This window comes from Ursus arctos, unplaced genomic scaffold, assembly GCF_023065955.2.
Source record: "Ursus arctos isolate Adak ecotype North America unplaced genomic scaffold, UrsArc2.0 scaffold_19, whole genome shotgun sequence".
Classification (NCBI taxonomy): Eukaryota; Metazoa; Chordata; class Mammalia; order Carnivora; family Ursidae; genus Ursus; species Ursus arctos.
This window is the reverse complement of record NW_026622863.1, coordinates 11,034,081-11,050,732: the sequence shown is the minus strand read 5'-3', so window position 1 is coordinate 11,050,732 and position 16,652 is coordinate 11,034,081. Positions and strand designations below refer to the sequence as shown.

The following is a 16,652-nucleotide window of genomic DNA, read 5'->3' as shown; positions in this document are numbered from 1 at the left end:
GAAAACAAAAAACTATGCTTTGTTTGAATATGCTATAATCCAACAGGCACAACACAGGTACTCATTTATGTCTGTCTCATTTAGGTAGAAATAGCTACCCATCACCAAATATTCATCTTTAGAGATTTTTAAAAGAGAATACAAGATTTTTCAAATACTGTATAGTGGTATTTTAATCAAACCACATAACTGAATATAAAGCAACTGGTAATTTCACACACTGCTAAAAGAAGTATAAACTGGAAGAACAAATCTGGAAAATGATACAGCATTATTGGTGAAGAATATATGCATACCCATGACCCAACTTTTCTACTTCTAGAAATACATATGCCACAGAAATGCGTGCACACCAAAAGTCACATACAGAAATGTTCATCAGTATTATTCGTAACAATTCCAAACTGAAAATATGTTCATCCTACGTTAGAATCGACAGCAATGAGAATGACCAAACTACTTCTACGTGGAAAAACAAAGACTGGGCATCCGGGTGGCTCCATGGGTTAAGTGTCTGCCTTCGTCATGATCCCAGGGTCCTGGGATCGAGTTCCGCATGGGGCTCCCTGCTCCGCAGGGAGTCTGCTTCTCCCTCTGCCCCTCTCCCACTCATTCTCTCAATCTCTCTCTCTCTCAAATAAAATATTTTAAAAGAAAAAGAAAAACACAGATTAGTCTCAGACATAATATTATGCAAAAGAACACATACTATATGATTTCACTTACGTAAAGTTCAAAAACAGCCAAAACTACTCTATGGTTTTAGAAGTCAGCATGGTGGTTACCTCCGGGAGGCTGAAAGGGAATGATGATTGGAAGGGAGTATAAGAGGAGCTTGGGGGTTGCCAATAACATTCTATTCCTTGACCTAGGTAGTGGTTACAGAGATATTTACTTTGTAATAAATTATAGAGCTATAAACTTACATACTTTTCTGAATGTCACTTATAACTTATCAAAAAAATTAAAAGCCTTATTGAAACAAGATGAATCATAAATAAGTAAATATTTATAAGTCACCATTTAGAGTACATGTCATTCAAAACAACATTGGTAAGAAATATAGGACGGTCTCTGAAAAGACTTAAGTAAACTTTATATTCTACTGATCTGAACACATGTTCTCCAAATCAGAACTAAGTGTATTCTTATGTTTGGATATGCAGTGAATTCACTAAATTTTGCAACCTCTGAAAAAAAAAATTCCCTAATATTAGAAAGCTCAGACAACTCAGTTTCTCTGTAGCTCAGTTTCTTCATCTATCAAACAGACTAAACAAGTGTACCGAATGTAGAATCTTGTATTCCTAGATTTGTTTTAGGGAAAGCTGTCCAGTTCCTTGATTGAAGAAAAAATTTTAATGAATAATTATTTAATTGCCATTTTAAAGATAAACACTGCAAAAGAGAACATAACTGAAAAAAATGCACTGAATTCCAGCTAATTCCATGAAAAAAAGTTAACTTTAAATTTACTTGGTAATGTGTAATAAAGCACAAAATTTTAAGCTAAAACAAACTTTATGTAAAATATATGAAACCTAATCATTATCCTAACCATTTTTTCTTCCTCTTATAAAAGAATAAGATATATTACTGGTTATCTTTCAGAAGCCCAGCCATTGATTTCCAATAGAATAAAATTTAATATACTTTATACTCTGGCTGCTTAGTCAGGTAAACTAAACTGAAATGACCACTGAACAAGAAAAATATTCTTTTTTTTTTTCCTTCAGATTTCAAACTGTATCCCTTCATAGAAATAACAATACTTAAAACTACTGGTTAAAGTTTAAAAAGTACAGTAAAAAAAAACCCAAACTTACTATTTGCTTAGTTAATAATGACAAATTATAATGAAACATCAGGACCTGTAGTTATTTGATAAAAAATAGCTCCTAATGGCCTGCACTTCTAATTTTTACCCATAAACACCAGAAGCCTCATTTAAAATGATAAATATATCAGGCTGCCTATAATCTAATAACTTTAAAGAGCACCACTTTCTTGAGAACATCAAGATTGCAAGACTTGAATTCTGCATCATCACCCAAATAATATCAAAACCCATGTAATACTACATTCCGATTTTTTCTCAAAACTTATCTAATATAATCTGTATTAAGAAAATTTTCACAGGGGCGCCTGGGTGGCTCAGTCGTTAAGCGTCTACCTTCGGCTCAGGGCGTGATCCCGGCGTTACGGGATCGAGCCCCACATCAGGCTCCTCCAGTGGAAGCCTGACTTCTTCCTCTCCCGCTCCCCCTGCTTGTGTTCCCTCTCTCGCTGGCTGTCTCCCTCTGTCAAATAAATAAATAAAATCTTTAAAAAAAAAAAAAAGTTTTCACAAATAAACTTTCAAAAACTGAACTGTATTGTTAAAAAAGATCATTTCAGTTACTCATTCTAATACGGTATGAAGCTTGCTCTTCTCAAAACACACATTATGAGTGTGTCATAATATGATGTCATATATATAGCTAAATCTATTCCCACGGAGGCACTTATCAGTCAGATAAAGGTAGCCCCCCCCCTTCCACCTTCTGAAGCTTTTGTCTGGGAATGGTGTCCAAAACTTAGTTTCTTGCCAAACCTTTCCTTCCCCTCATGTTCATCTCAGTAAATCTCACCATCATCTTTCTAGGTCGTCAAGACAGGAACCTGGAGGTCACTTTGACACCCTTCCTTTAACATACAATCTGTCATGAAGTTGTCAATGCCCCTGCCACTCTCATCTCTTCTGTCTCTCTCTATATCAAATCAGATGATATTGCTACCCTAGTGCCAGCCACCATCATCTTACCTCAACAACTGTAGTAGTAGTCTTTGTTTTCATCCTTGCCTTTCTCTAATACATTCTTAACCAATGTGTCATTCTTAAAATCTAAAACCATAGTACTCCTCTACTTCAAAATCTTCAATGATTGATTGCAACATCCTTAGTAAAACCCAGGTCTTCAACATGCCCTGCAAGGCCCTGTCTGATCTGCTCTCTGCCTATCTCTCATCTTGCATGGTTTTCCTCTATTATTATACTCCTGCCACCCTGAACTTCTTTCATTTCTTCCAACATATTAAGCTCTTTCTTGCCTTCATACATATTCTTCTCTCTTCCAAGAAATTCTTTCCCTATCTAGCTTCTTATTCTTTGTCTTGACTTAAATATCACCACCTGAGAGAGGCCTTTCTGACCACACAATCCTCCCCATTTTTTTCACAGCAGTCTGTTCTCTTCTTTTATTGAATTCATTACAAGTTGTAATTTTACATTTGTTATTTACTTGCCCATTACCTGTTTCCACTATTAGACTATAAATTCTACAAAGGTAGGAATCACTTAATAAATCGTTATATAATAAATTAATACATAAAGGAATCCCTTAAAAAATTAATCTGTTTAATGAATGAATGGATGTCAATGACCTGGAGTTCAGAGATGAATTATAGCTCAAAGTCGCTTCCCCTTCTCTGACTTTCCCATTATCACTTGATTGGCTTTCCAACTGTTTCTAAAAGGGAGGAGCAAAAGGTGTTCCTACAAAATTAAAATACAGTAGAGGGCAGGTCAGGAAGTTGTACATGATATGTCAAATAAGTGAGACAAATAATAATGTCATGGTTTCATGGGAAGGAGAAATCCCTAAGAGCTACAATGACAAGAGATGATCTTATTTGCAAGGTGGAATTTGACCTGAGTATTCAGACTCGTAAAATTTGGGGGTAGAATGGATGGAAGTTAAGCCCAAACAAGTAAACAGAAACACAGTTAGAAGATAGTTATAAAACTGGAATGTGGCAACTTATATTCCCAAATAAGTAAGTGTAAAAAAGTTACATCTTCTATCATGTAAGAAATCTGTATGGTTAAGACAGGTTAATCATCTTAAGTCCACAACAGCTACAAAACATTTAAAAGGTTACAACAAAAACATTCTACCTCCTCAGTGTCCATAAATCTCTTCCGATTTCAATTTTTGGCCTTCAAAGTTTTTCAAACATGTATGACAACATTAGTTTCATAATTCATTTTCACTCTAACCAAATGCCTTAACTTTCCAAATTCTTACCAATGTTCTGTATTCACTATACTGATAGATGATGGAATTTCCCCAGTAGATCTATTATTTCAGTCATATTTATTTTTCCTTTATACTTTAACCCTCTAGGATTTCATTTTTGTCTTCTCTGTCAAAGTATTTAGTTGACTTTTTCTTCTACTACATTTACGTAAGTGATTAATACATATAACCCTTCAGAATATCTAAAATGTTCACATGTACCAAATTTTTTATTTTACTATTGAAACTTCAACATATTTTTCTTCTAAGTCTGTAATGTTTCCTCAGTTCCTACCTCCTAAACTTATACATTAAGCCCTTCCTTCAGTTCTATCTGGTTTCCATAGGTAAACTGCCAAGGTCTAATTTAATGTCTTATAGAAGGCATTCAGTTACATTAGAAAAGGAATTTGGAGTTAAAAGTCTCTAAAGATACTTCCACGTTGAAAATTCTAGGATTTTATCAATCTTACCTTGTCATGAGTTTGTTGTTGTTGTTTTTTTAAACAACACTGCTTTCTTTATCCATACCTGCCCACTTGAACTTACTCTTTTAAAAATATTCTTTTAAGGTAAGACTAACTATACCACTATTTGTTTCAAAACCTCTGCCTTTTCTTATACTTAAACCCAGGCATAATTTTTATATTTCAGAGGACAAATCTAATGGGATACTCAAGTGTCAGAGAATTGTAAAATTCAAGCAAATTTGGGTTCACAGAGGTCAAGAAACCTGACTACTATACAGCTGGTATAGTGACAAAGTCCTGATTCTCTCCAATCAGAACTCCTTCCAAGTCAAGAAGGCTTTACTAGTTACACTAGCACAATTTTTTCTTCCTAATGCTATTTCTTATGTCCTTAGGACAAAACCTTCCCTTAGTTAATCAATCACAAGGTTTTAGTTTTTTAACTTTACAACACCCACTCTCCTGAAACTGTCCAGAATGACAGATACTCAGTCAAATCTGGGAGGAAAGTACTTCTTTCCCCCCAGAGCATTTCATGTCTATATTATATGACCTGTAGTTTATAGGAAACTCACCAAGCTGCTAATACATTGTAGTACACGACAACTACTTAATGTGAAGTGTCTAAGCAATAGAAGCAGAGACAAAGTCATAGATGATACAGAATACATGTTTAACTTGCTTAGAGCAAATATTTATCCAATATCTATGGTATGGAAGGCTCTGTGCTATCAGCAAAAAGTCCCACTTAAGTTCTATAAATGTAACAGAAATGAAGAAACACTATGCTCATCCTTTTGCACTGAAACCCCCTCCCCCCAAAAACCAAAACACACACACACACACACACACACACACACTCCTTCCCTCCCTTCCTCCGCAATGTGGAATCCCCACCCCCGACTGGGTAAGTACCTTCTGTACATTTAAGTGTTTGCAGACCTTGCCATTCTTTTAAAAAGTACCTGTACAATTATGCACAGTTCAGGTAACGTAACATTATACAAGGTAAGCCTTTTTTTCTGTTCAAGATCCTAGTCGGTTAACTAGAACTGGGGTTTGAAATCAGAGAAAAGGAAAAGGTGAAAAGCAGCATGCAAAACTGAGAAACTAAAAATTGTGATAGTGATTTTATTAATGAAAATAAACTTTATTTAATACGGGGCAATCCTGAGGTAGTTATGAGTATTTCACATAACGGAGAAAAGTCACAGTAGTGTCAAATCCCAGACTCCCAGGAAAGTAACTGTGTAACACTGTTAATATCACAATTTGAGAAATTGTTTGTCTACTTTGTTCCGAAAAGTTTTATTTTTCCTTTAAAAAAAAAAAAAAGACAAAACAGAACCAAAAAAGGAACAAACAGAAACCACTGTGAGCTGGCGACTGCGACGACAGGCCAATAAGACACCCAGGCTTTCCGGGTCGTGCTTGGCTTTGGGATGAATGTCCGCGAAGACAGCCCTGGAACCACCCATCACGTCCCACACCCAGAGCCCAAGAAAGCGGCAGGAGCCGCGGGGTCCGGGCCCCTCTGCAGACGTGGAGAGGCCCTCGGGGCTGCCCCTCCGGGCGAAGGATCACAGGAAAGGCAGTGCGGTCGTAACCTGGCAGGCAAGGCCCGGGAAAGCGCCGGGGGCGTCCCGGGCTCGGGGACACCCAGCACTCGCGCGGGACGCCCTGTCATGAGTCACGGAGGCGAGAAAGCAGGCGGGCGGGGGAAGAGGCTGCAGGATGGAGGGAAGCCCGACCCTCGGGAGGGAAGCGGGCAGACCGGGAGGCCCCGACCTCGAGCGGGGCGGGGAAGCGGGGCCCTGTCCACCCTGCCCTCACCTCCGCCCAGCGCAACAGGCGCGGCGGCCGGGTCCCGACCCCAGGGTCTGCGGGCCGGGGGGGCGGGGGCAGCAGCCCGCAGCCATGACAGGCGCGGGGCGGGCCGCGGGCGGGCTGGGCCGCACGTGCGGGCAGCGCCCCCTCCCCGGCCTCCCCGCGCACCCCGCCGTCCCCGGGCGCGGGCCCCTCACCTCCGGCGGCGGCGCCGCGGCCCGACCTGCCCCGAACCACCCCCTCCCCCGGCCGAGCGGCGGCGGCAGCACGTACTCACCGCCGCTCGCTGGCTCTCGGGCTTCGCCATGACTGAGGCGCCCCCGCCGCCCCCCGCCTCGACCGAGACTGACACGCGCGGCTGGCCGGGCGGGGGCGGCCTCAGGCGACCACCCGGCTGACAGAACCCGCCCCCGCCTCTCCCCACCAGTTGAGCAGCGGCCGCTGCCCCGCGGTGCCCCCGGGCTTTCTCCCCACGCCTGGGGCGGCGGGTGGCAACGGCGGGCGGCGGCGGCGGCGGCACTTACCGGCGGCGCGGCCAGGCCCCCCTGTCAGCGCGGGGCCGGGAGGGAGAGGAGGGAGGAGTGAAGGGGCACCGCCTCCCCCGCGCCGCCACGCACCCGCCTGATTGGCCCAGTTCACTCCCCCAGCGCGACCCCACCAGCCCCTGCGAGCGGCACTCCGGCAGCACCGGCGCGCCATTTGCATATTTGTGCCCGCGCCGCTGATTGGCCGGGGCTCGGAGGGGCGGCTGTGACCGCGGCCGCTCCCGCCGCCGCTCCTGCCGCGTCCGGCGACCCGGGAGGGAGGATCCCTCTCCCCGCTCCGCTTCCCTCGAGGCCCGGCCCGACCCGGGGCGGAGGGCGGCGGGAGGCGGGGTCGTCGGCCCGCTCCAACATGGCCCCGCCGCGCCGCCGACCCAATCGCCGGTGCGGTTACTCCTGGAGCCCCGGGCGGTCTCGGGGCGGGGAAGTGTTGGGGCCGGGCGCCCTCTGGCCGGAGCGCGGGGCAGTGCAGTAGCCCGGGCTCCCCTCGCCGCCCCGCCGCGGCCGCCACGTCAGGCCGCGCCCTCGCGACGGCCTCTCCCCTCCCCGCGGCCCCGCCGCCACGTCAGGCCCGGCAGGCACGCCCCGGCCGCGAGCTGACCAGTGGCGGGGTCGGCGCCGAGGTCACTCACGCGCTGGGCATCTCTTCTCCAGCCCGGGGCCAACCGGGAACCGAGAGGGTGTCCTGACCCTCCCTTTACAAACGGCGTGATTCGGACCCGCGTCCTCCTTACGCTCTGACACCGCCGTGACACACGCCTGTGCTGTAAAATCGGGAGCAAGGAGAGTGGCGCCGCGATGATGCAGCGATTCAGCCCAGGTGCTAAGCACCTGCCATGGAGAAGGCGCCAGGCTAAGGAGAGACTCAGCCCCAAGTCCTGATGGAGAGAGAGAGAGAGAGAGAGCGCACCTCAAGTGGCGGAGAGCTGGGGCTAACACCTAGTCTTCCCGATGTTCAGGCCCACGTTCTGATTTGCACAGCTATGAAGGGAAAGAAAGACAAACGGGGGGGGGGGGGAAGGAAGGAAGGAGGGGGGACACTGGTCTAGGAGCAGGTGGCCTACTAGAAAACCACCGGCCAACGAAGGTGTGGGGACACCTGAGTTCCCTCTCGCTCTGTCACTAATTAACTGTGACCTACATTAAATCATAACATGTCCCAGGGCCTCGGTTTTTCCTTCTGTAAAACGAAGAGGCTGGACAAATTTTCTAAAAGCCTTCCAGCTCTAAAATTCTATGGGTATCTTTCAGGCTCTGGGCTGGCTTAATGCCTAATTAAAGTTTTAAAATCCATATGAGAATGAGAGATAGACAAAATAATGGGATGCTAGGACTTCAGTCTGTCTACTTTATGTTTGTTCAAAACTGTTTACCGTTCCAAATGGGTGGTATTTAGCAGTCACCTTACAGTGGGCAGAAATTTCAGACTCCACAAAGAAGCGTAGAGCAATGTCACTGTGCTTGTTTATGCCTGACCAGAAGGTAATGGCTGCGGTACACAGAGTGCTAGTTTACCAGGTAATTTCATTCTTTATATTCCCGGTGCAGGCCCTTCAGCGTGGATCAACACAAGTCTATTTAGCTCAGATATTGAAGGGGCTGGGAGGGAACCCTGCTGAGAGAGAAGTTACAATTACAGCTTTGATTCCCCTCAAGGATACTTAATAACCACATACTAGGATAAGAATGCACAGAAACAGTTCACCCCTGAGCTCCCTACACTACTTCGTATTTGAATACTGCTTTCGTTTGCAAATTCAACCTGTTGAATCAAATTTAAGGCCAGTAACATCTCATTTAGAGATGTTAGGGAATAAGACATACCATATCTTATCTAAAACTTTAGCTACTTTTTACAGAATGTTTCTCCCCAAGAAAACTCAGGTTTTCTTGAATCTTTGAACATTACTTACACTTGGTGACTAAAGAGCATCATTATCATTATCAGCATTATTGTACTCTATTATGATCAACGAATGCCCTCAGAAGTACGTTGATCTATTTGTCCTTATGAAAAATGGCCTCTAGAAATTTTATTATTTTAAACTTACATCCATCTTTTTCATGTCTTGTTCCTCACTACTGGACTGACATTTCTCTATTTTTCTACCTAACAACCTTCTTTCTTTTTCTTTCTTTCTTCCTTCCTTTTTTTCTTTTTTTCTTCTTTTTTTTTTTTTTTTTTTTTGATGCTTCTATTATGAATAGACGCTGATAAACTTTTAATAGTTTAGACCCTCAGGTTTTGAGTAAAGATTTTCTGTAGGATTCTCTTGTGTGTTAAGTGTGTGAGTTTTTGTGACATCTATTTTGACTGTTCAACTTACTTCTTAAATCTTAGTGGTATTCTTGGTAACTGAGATTTCTGAATATATGGGCTCTGAAAAAGTTATTGCAAAGAATGGCTCTAAATCTATGTCAGAGGCTGGCTCAGCAAATACTACCCTCTGCAATTTATTTTAATTAATGATTTTTTAAAGTTTTATTTATTTAAGTAATCTCTATACCCCATGTGGGGCTCGAACTCATGGCCCTGAGATCAAGACTTGCATGCTCTTCTGACTGAGCCAGCCAGGTGCCCCTACCCTCTGCAATTTAAAATAACAAAAATCAACAACAGCAAAATCTAGCAACACCGGCCTACCATTTTCATCAGGCAACAGAATGTCCAGAGGCAGGTGATGGCAATGCTCTCCATGTCCCTCTATCCCACTCTAGAGTAAAAATGGCTCCAGTCCTATCCAGTGCCTTTTAAACCAAAAAGGTCCTCTATTTGCAGACACAATGATTCAAGTCACCAGAAAGCCTGTGCTATGACAAACAGTGGTTCTTCACACTCCAAAGGAAACATTCCATAAGTCCAATAGGTACCATTTACTTTAATTAGTCCTAGGAGGTGTTAAGGGTTTACACTTATTATTTCATTTTACCTTCACAACCACTCTATATAGAAGGGATGAGTTTTTCCACTGTACAGATGAATAGGGTCCAAAATCTTGCCCTGGTTACACAATCATTGAGTGGCAGAGGTAGGATTCAAACTTAGAGCTGGCTGGTCCTAAAGCATGAAACTCTTTTTTTTTTTTTTTAAGATTTATTTATTTTATTTGAGAGACACAGAGAGAGAGAGAGAGCACACAGAGGAAGAGGGAGGAGCACACTCCCTGCTAAGCAGGGAGCCCAACATGGGGCTCAATCCCAGAACCCCGGGATCATGACCCGAGGTAAAGCAGACACTTAACTGACTGAGCCACTCAGGCACCCCAAGCCTGGAACTCTTAACCATTACAGTATATCCCTCCCTTCAGCTGTAGTTTCCAATTCCATGTTTAACCAGCAACCTCTCGGTTATGAATTTGGCATCTTAGAAGGGGAGAATTGCCCTACAGGTATTTTGGTTCAGGACACCAAAAAAAGAAATATCCCAAAATGCATACATCAAATGACATTTTCTGGCAAGTTTGAGGAATAGGAACCAATGCTCTGACACCTTTTTACTTTTGGGGGAAACCGATCTACTCAAGATCCTAAAACTCACCTCAGACCTGTTAGAATGGCTATTATAAACAGACAAGAAATAAGTGTTGAGAGTGACAGAGAAAAGGGAACCCTTGTGCACTGTCGATGGAAATGTAAATTGGTGCAGCCACTATAGAAAACAGTATGGAGGTTCCTCAAAAATTAAAAATAGAAATACCAAATGAGCCAGCAATTCCTCTTCTGGGTTTTTATCTGAAGAAAACAAAACCCCTAGCTTGAAAAGATATCTGCACCCCTCTCCAGCCCCCCACCCCCATCCACTGCAGCATTATTTACAATAGCCAAGACATGGAAACAACCCAAGTGTCTATTTTTTTAAGTTTATTTATTTATTCAAATAATCTCTACACCCAATGTGGGGCTTGAAACCATGACCCTGAGAGCAAGAGTTGAATGCTCACTCTTCCGACTGAGCCAGCCAGGTGCCCCTACCTAAGTGTCTATTAATGGAAAAACAGATAAAGGCAACATGGTATGTATACACAATGGGATAGTATTCAACCATAAAAAGGAATGAAATCTTGCCATTGCAACAATATGCATGGACCTTGAGGGTTTTAGGCTAAGTGAAGTCAGACAGAGAAAGATGAATACCACACGATCTCACTTACATGTGAAATCTAAAAAAACAAAAAGCCCCACCAAGCTCATAGATACAGAAAACAGACTAGTGGGTGACAGAGGAAGGGGAGGTGAGTGGGGAAAATGGGTGAAGGGGGGGTCAAAAGACACAAACTTCTGGGGTGCCTGGGTAGCGCAGTGGGTTGAGTGGCCAACTCATGGTTTTGGCTCAGGTCATGATCTCAGGGTTGTGAGATCAAGCCCTGCATCGGGCTCTGCACTCAGCATGGAGTCTGCTTGGGGTTCTCTCTCCCTCTCCCCCTCCCACTCATGCTCTCTCTCTCTCAAATAAATATTAAAAAAAAAAAAAAGATACAAACTTCCAATTACAGAAGAAGCCACGGGCATGTAAAGTACAGCATGGTGACTACAGTTAATAATCCTGTAGTGCATATTTGAAAATCGCTAAGAGATAAATCTTAAAAGTTCTCATCCCGAGAGGAAAAGAGTTTGTGATTATGTATGGTGATGGATGTTAACTGAACTTTCTGTGGTGATCATTTCCCAATATTTACAAATATTGAATCATTATGTCATATACCTGAAACCAGTATATGTCAATTATACCTCAGTTATTTTTTCAAAGTCCCAGAACCACAAAACTAAGCATTAAACCCTATCTCAGTGAGACTGCTAAAGTGGTGCCCACAGAATAGTCAACACATCCTGGGGGAAAAAAGGCTGAGATGAATATAATGTTGTATGTTAACTACACTGGATTAAAAAAAAAAAAAATCTGTTGGAGCACCTGGCTGGCTCAGTCCACAGAGCATGTGACTCTTGATTTCAGGGTTGTGAGTTCAAGCCCTACACTGGGGACAGAGGTTACTTAAAAAACAAAAACAACAAAAACAATAAAAAAAATTTTTTTTAATCCTTCAAAAACAAAAACAAAAAAAGAAAGTTGAAGGACTCATACTTCCTAATTTCAAAACTTACTACAATGCTACAGTAATCCAGACACTGTGGAACTGGCATAAGGATAGACATATAGATCAATGGAATAGAACTGAGAGTCCAGAAATAAACTTTTACATTTATGGTCAATTTATTTCCAACAAGAGTGCTAAGACATGTGAATCGAGGAAGACTACTGGATATATAAATGCTAGAGAATGAAGCTGGATCCCTACCTTATACCATACAGAAAAGATAAATCAAAAGAGAACATGGACCTAAATATTAAGATGTAAAACTATAAAACTGTAAGAAGAAAACATAGGAATCAATCTTCAGGACCTTTGGTTAGGCAATGGTTTTGTATACAGTACACGATACCACAGCATAAGCAACAAAAGGAAATATAAATTGGGCCTCATTCAAATTAAAGCAACCAAAGAAAAAAAAATGATATATCGAACATCAACATAGAAAAACTTCTGTGATTCAAAGGACACCATTAAGAAAGTGCAAAGACACCCATGGAATGAGAAAATATTTGCAAATCATACATCTGATAAGGGTCCAGTATCCAGAACGTATGAAGGCTGCTTACAAGCCCACAATAAAAAGATAAATAACCCAATGTAAATTAGGCAAAGTACTTTTGAATACTTTGAATAGACATTTCTCCAGTGAAGATATACAAATAGCCAATATGCTCAAGATGCACAACATCATTAGTTACTAGAGAAATGCAACCCCAAACCACAATGAGACACTCCTTCGCAGCCATTAGGATAGCTCTAATAAGAAAGGCAGGCAATAACCAGCGTTGACGAGCACGCAGTGAAGCTGGAACCCTCGTATATTGCTAGTAGAAATGTGAAATGGTGCAGCCATTTTGGGAAACAGTTCTTTGAAAAGTTACGCAGCCACTAGATGACCCAGCAACCCCCCAAAATGAAAACAGGTTCTCACAAAAACTTGCACACAAATGTTCACGGCAGCGGTATTCATCGTAGCCCCCACATGGAAACAAACCAAATGCCCATCAACTGATGGACAGATATACAAAAACGGTTTATCCATACACTGGAATATTATTCAGCCATAAAGAAAGATCAGGTCCTGATACACGCTACAACACAGCTAAACCTTGAAAACATGCAGAGTGATCAAACCCAAATACAAAAGACTACATGTCGTAGGAATCCATTTACGTAAAATGTCCAGAATAAGCAAGTCTACAAAGTAGATTCGTGGTTGCCGAAGGCGGGGCTGGGGGGAAAAGGGATGAAGAGTGGAGAGTGATTGCTAGTAGTACTTTTGGGGGGTGATGAAAATGTTCTAAAATTGGTTCGTGGTGACAGCTGCACGTCAACACTGAAGTGTGAATTTATGGTGTGAATACTATCTCAATAAAGCTGTTTAAAAATGTGATTCCCTTGGGGCGCCTGGGTGGCACAGCGGTTAAGCGTCTGCCTTGGGCTCAGGGCATGATCCCGGCGTTCTGGGATCGAGCCCCACATCAGGCTCCTCCGCTATGAGCCTGCTTCTTCCTCTCCCACTCCCCCTGCTTGTGTTCCCTCTCTCGCTGGCGGTCTCTATCTCTGTCAAATAAATAAATAAATAAATAAATAAAATAAAAAAGTGATTCCCAGCCAACAACTTCCAACTCTGTTATAGTATTATATACATTAAATCCATATATATGGGCTGTGTGTGTGCATTCATTTACACACACATATGAACACACGTTAAGACAAAAGGAACAGATAGATAGATAGATAGATAGATAGATAGATTTTTTTTTAAGATTTTATTTATTTGACAGAGAGAGCGAGCACACGCAGAGGGAGCGGGAGAAGGAGAAGCAGACTCTCCGCTGAGTGGGGAGCCTGATATGGGACTTGATCCCGGGACTCCAGGATCATGACCCGAGCCGGAGGCAGACGCTTAACCGACTGAGCCACCCAGGTGCCCCAGGAACAGATAGATTTTAATTACTTTTATCAAATTAGTTAAGCAGCAAATAATTTTTTTAAGTCTGAAGACCGCTGAGAGTGGCACTGTTATTTCTCCTATTACGCTTGCCAGTTTTGTGACTTTGGTATAATTTACTTAATTTACATGCATTTAAATACCTATACTATATATGTGTACAAGGCTGGGTGCAGTGTCAGTTATGGAAGGGATTACTATCCCCATATAAATAATAAATTATTATTAATAAATACGTCATATAATAAACATGAAAAAATGTGTGTATGAAATAGCTTTTCACTCATCTTTATTGACATTAACTTACAGGTTGAGGCCCTACAGAAAATGTTCTTTCACAGACCAATGATAAGTACCTCTAAACGTTATGGTATGCTTTTTTAACCTTTCACACATTTTATGTCGATTTAAATTTAAATTTTTATTTAAATGTTTTATGCCCCATTATATTATAGAATATAACATGACTTCCATCTTTCTGCAATAATGAAGAGTCGTTTGAAGAGCTTGACCCTTTCCCAGTCCGGGAAAAGAATGTGAAAGGAACTTCAGCTGGTTCAGCAGTGAGCAGAAACTACCTTCACATTATCCTCTGGGAGTTGTGAAATCTCCTTAAGTCAGTGAAGAACAGAGGTTCTTTTTAGGACAGGAGTGAAGGACATCACTAGAAAACTCTTTAACCTTCTTTTTCAGGCTCTTGTTCAAGCAAATAGAAAAGAAGGCTAGGCAAGCTTTCAGCTGCAGCTTTAAGCACCTCAAAGATCATTTGAAAGCGTGTTTAGCACTGTCTTCAAATCTGGAGTTTGCTACTAATAACAATATCCAAAGGATATGTTCAGCCAGGCCGCCGTTTTTCACACCCCCACTCTTAGGCCCATTTAATCGGGGACAGATCTTAGAGCCTCTAAGTTTGATCTAGTTTATCTCCTGCTTTTAGCCAGGAATATACTTCAAAGCACGATCCTGCCTGACAGTTCAAATCTTCCCCTGTTCTTTTACAAACAGTTGCTTGTCCTAATCTTAAAAGTTCTTCAGGAAAAAAGAGGTTTTGCTGTTTTCCTTGATAAGACATCCTTGCTCATCCTTGAGCATCTCTTTCCCTCTCTTTGTGGGTCTGCTTCTCTTTGGGTAAGGCAAGCGCTCCTGGAGAAGGTACTTCTAAATCAAGTTTGGAGGGATCAAATGCGTGCAGTGCAGCTGCTACTTGAAAAATGAGTCTGTTCAACAAATATTCGAAGAGTATCCGTGAAGCGTCAGGTCCGGTGCTGGGTGTTGGGAAGACAATGAACAAGACAGACACGGTCTGTCTTGGCCTCTTGGCCAACCATTTTGGGATGTACATACCCACTAATTATTTTTATTAACCTTCATTTACAGGTACTGTAATTGTTGTGCTTAAAAAACCATGTGTGATCTCTACCACATCACCGAAGAATTGATGGAAGCCGGAGACATGAAGATGTCTAAGCAACCGGCTTGTTTTATGGGCATTAGGGGCAACTTATGTCAAGAAGAAACCCATCCTGATGCAATTTAAATCTATCTTGTCTTGTTTAAGCTTCAAAAAAGAGAAAGCTGTACCAGGTTTCCTCTGAATATTTCTTGACTTGTTTTTCTCCATTTGTACTAGCCATGACTATGATCCAGTCACCATCTTTCCATGAGCCCATTGGCCCAGTTTCACGCTTCTACTTATGGCATGGGAAGAGCTTATAAAACTCATATTGTTAGAAATAAAAGAAATCCTTTAACAATTGCCATAGTCTTTTTTTAAAAAAATAGTTGGGTAAGATTTGGGGTGCCTGCGTGGCTCCAATGGTTAAGCGTCTGCCTTCGGCTCAGGTCATAATCTCCGGGTCCTGGGACTGAGCCCCACATCGGGCTCCCAGCTGGCTCAGCGGGGAGTCTGCTTCTCCCTCTCCCTCTCCCCCTGCTGTGTGCTCTCTCTGTCTCTCTCTCTCAAATGAATAAATGAAATCTTAAAAAAATAATAATTGGGTAAGTTTTTCCTTGCTTCATAAGAATTTAAGAAGGGCTACCTTTCCCATTAAGAACATCTTTTAAAGCACTCCTATTTTATCAAGGCATCATTACGATATCTTATGCAAAAGCATTTGGAAATTATTGGAATTCTTGGACGTTTTGGTTGAGGATATATATTAATTATAGTTGTTTTCTTTGCATTGAACCCCATGGTTTGTTTTATAGAAGATGAGTAACAACATGTCAACCAGGAAAATTAATTCCAGGTTATATGATTGAAAAGACAGTTTAAATTTAATAGCAGAAAGACCTCAGAAAGTTTTGCTAAAAATAAGTGTTGGGGTGCCTGGCTGGCTCCGTCGGTGAAACATGTGACTCTTGATCTCGGGGTCGTGGGTTTGAGCCCCGCAATGGGTGTAGAGATTACTAAAAAAATAAATAAGCTTTAAAAATAAATCGGTGTAGGGACGCCTGGGTGGCACAGCGGTTAAGCGTCTGCCTTCGGCTCAGGGCGTGATCCCGGCGCTGTGGGATAGAGCCCCACATCAGGCTCTTCTGCTATGAGCCTGCTTCTTCCTCTCCCACTCCCCCTGCTTGTGCTCCCTCTCTCACTGGCTGTCTCTATCTCTGTCGAATAAATAAATAAAATCTTAAAAAAAAAAATAAAATAAATCAGTGTAGCTCTTTTCTCTGGTTGCCATTAGGTGTTAAGGAGTCAGTGAGCTTGC

The 16,652-nt window shown here is 42.3% G+C and overlaps 1 protein-coding gene across 11 annotated transcripts in view; it reads right to left on the bottom strand.

The window, feature by feature from the left end:
* CHD9 (chromodomain helicase DNA binding protein 9) overlaps nt 1-16,652 on the bottom strand; it is a 212,483-nt gene that overhangs the window by 155,139 nt on the left and 40,692 nt on the right. For 5 of the 11 annotated variants that reach the window (XM_026494742.4, XM_048224068.2, XM_048224067.2 and 2 more), the window contains exon 1: nt 6,880-7,050. The exons of 4 other annotated variants lie outside the window; for them this stretch is intronic. The gene's annotated coding sequence lies outside the window, so the exon portion shown is untranslated. Of the gene's footprint in view, nt 1-726; nt 6,085-6,632; nt 6,859-6,879; nt 7,051-16,652 lie in introns of those variants that run through there. 2 more of the 11 variants (XM_026494746.4, XM_026494748.4) reach the window with 2 other exon arrangements.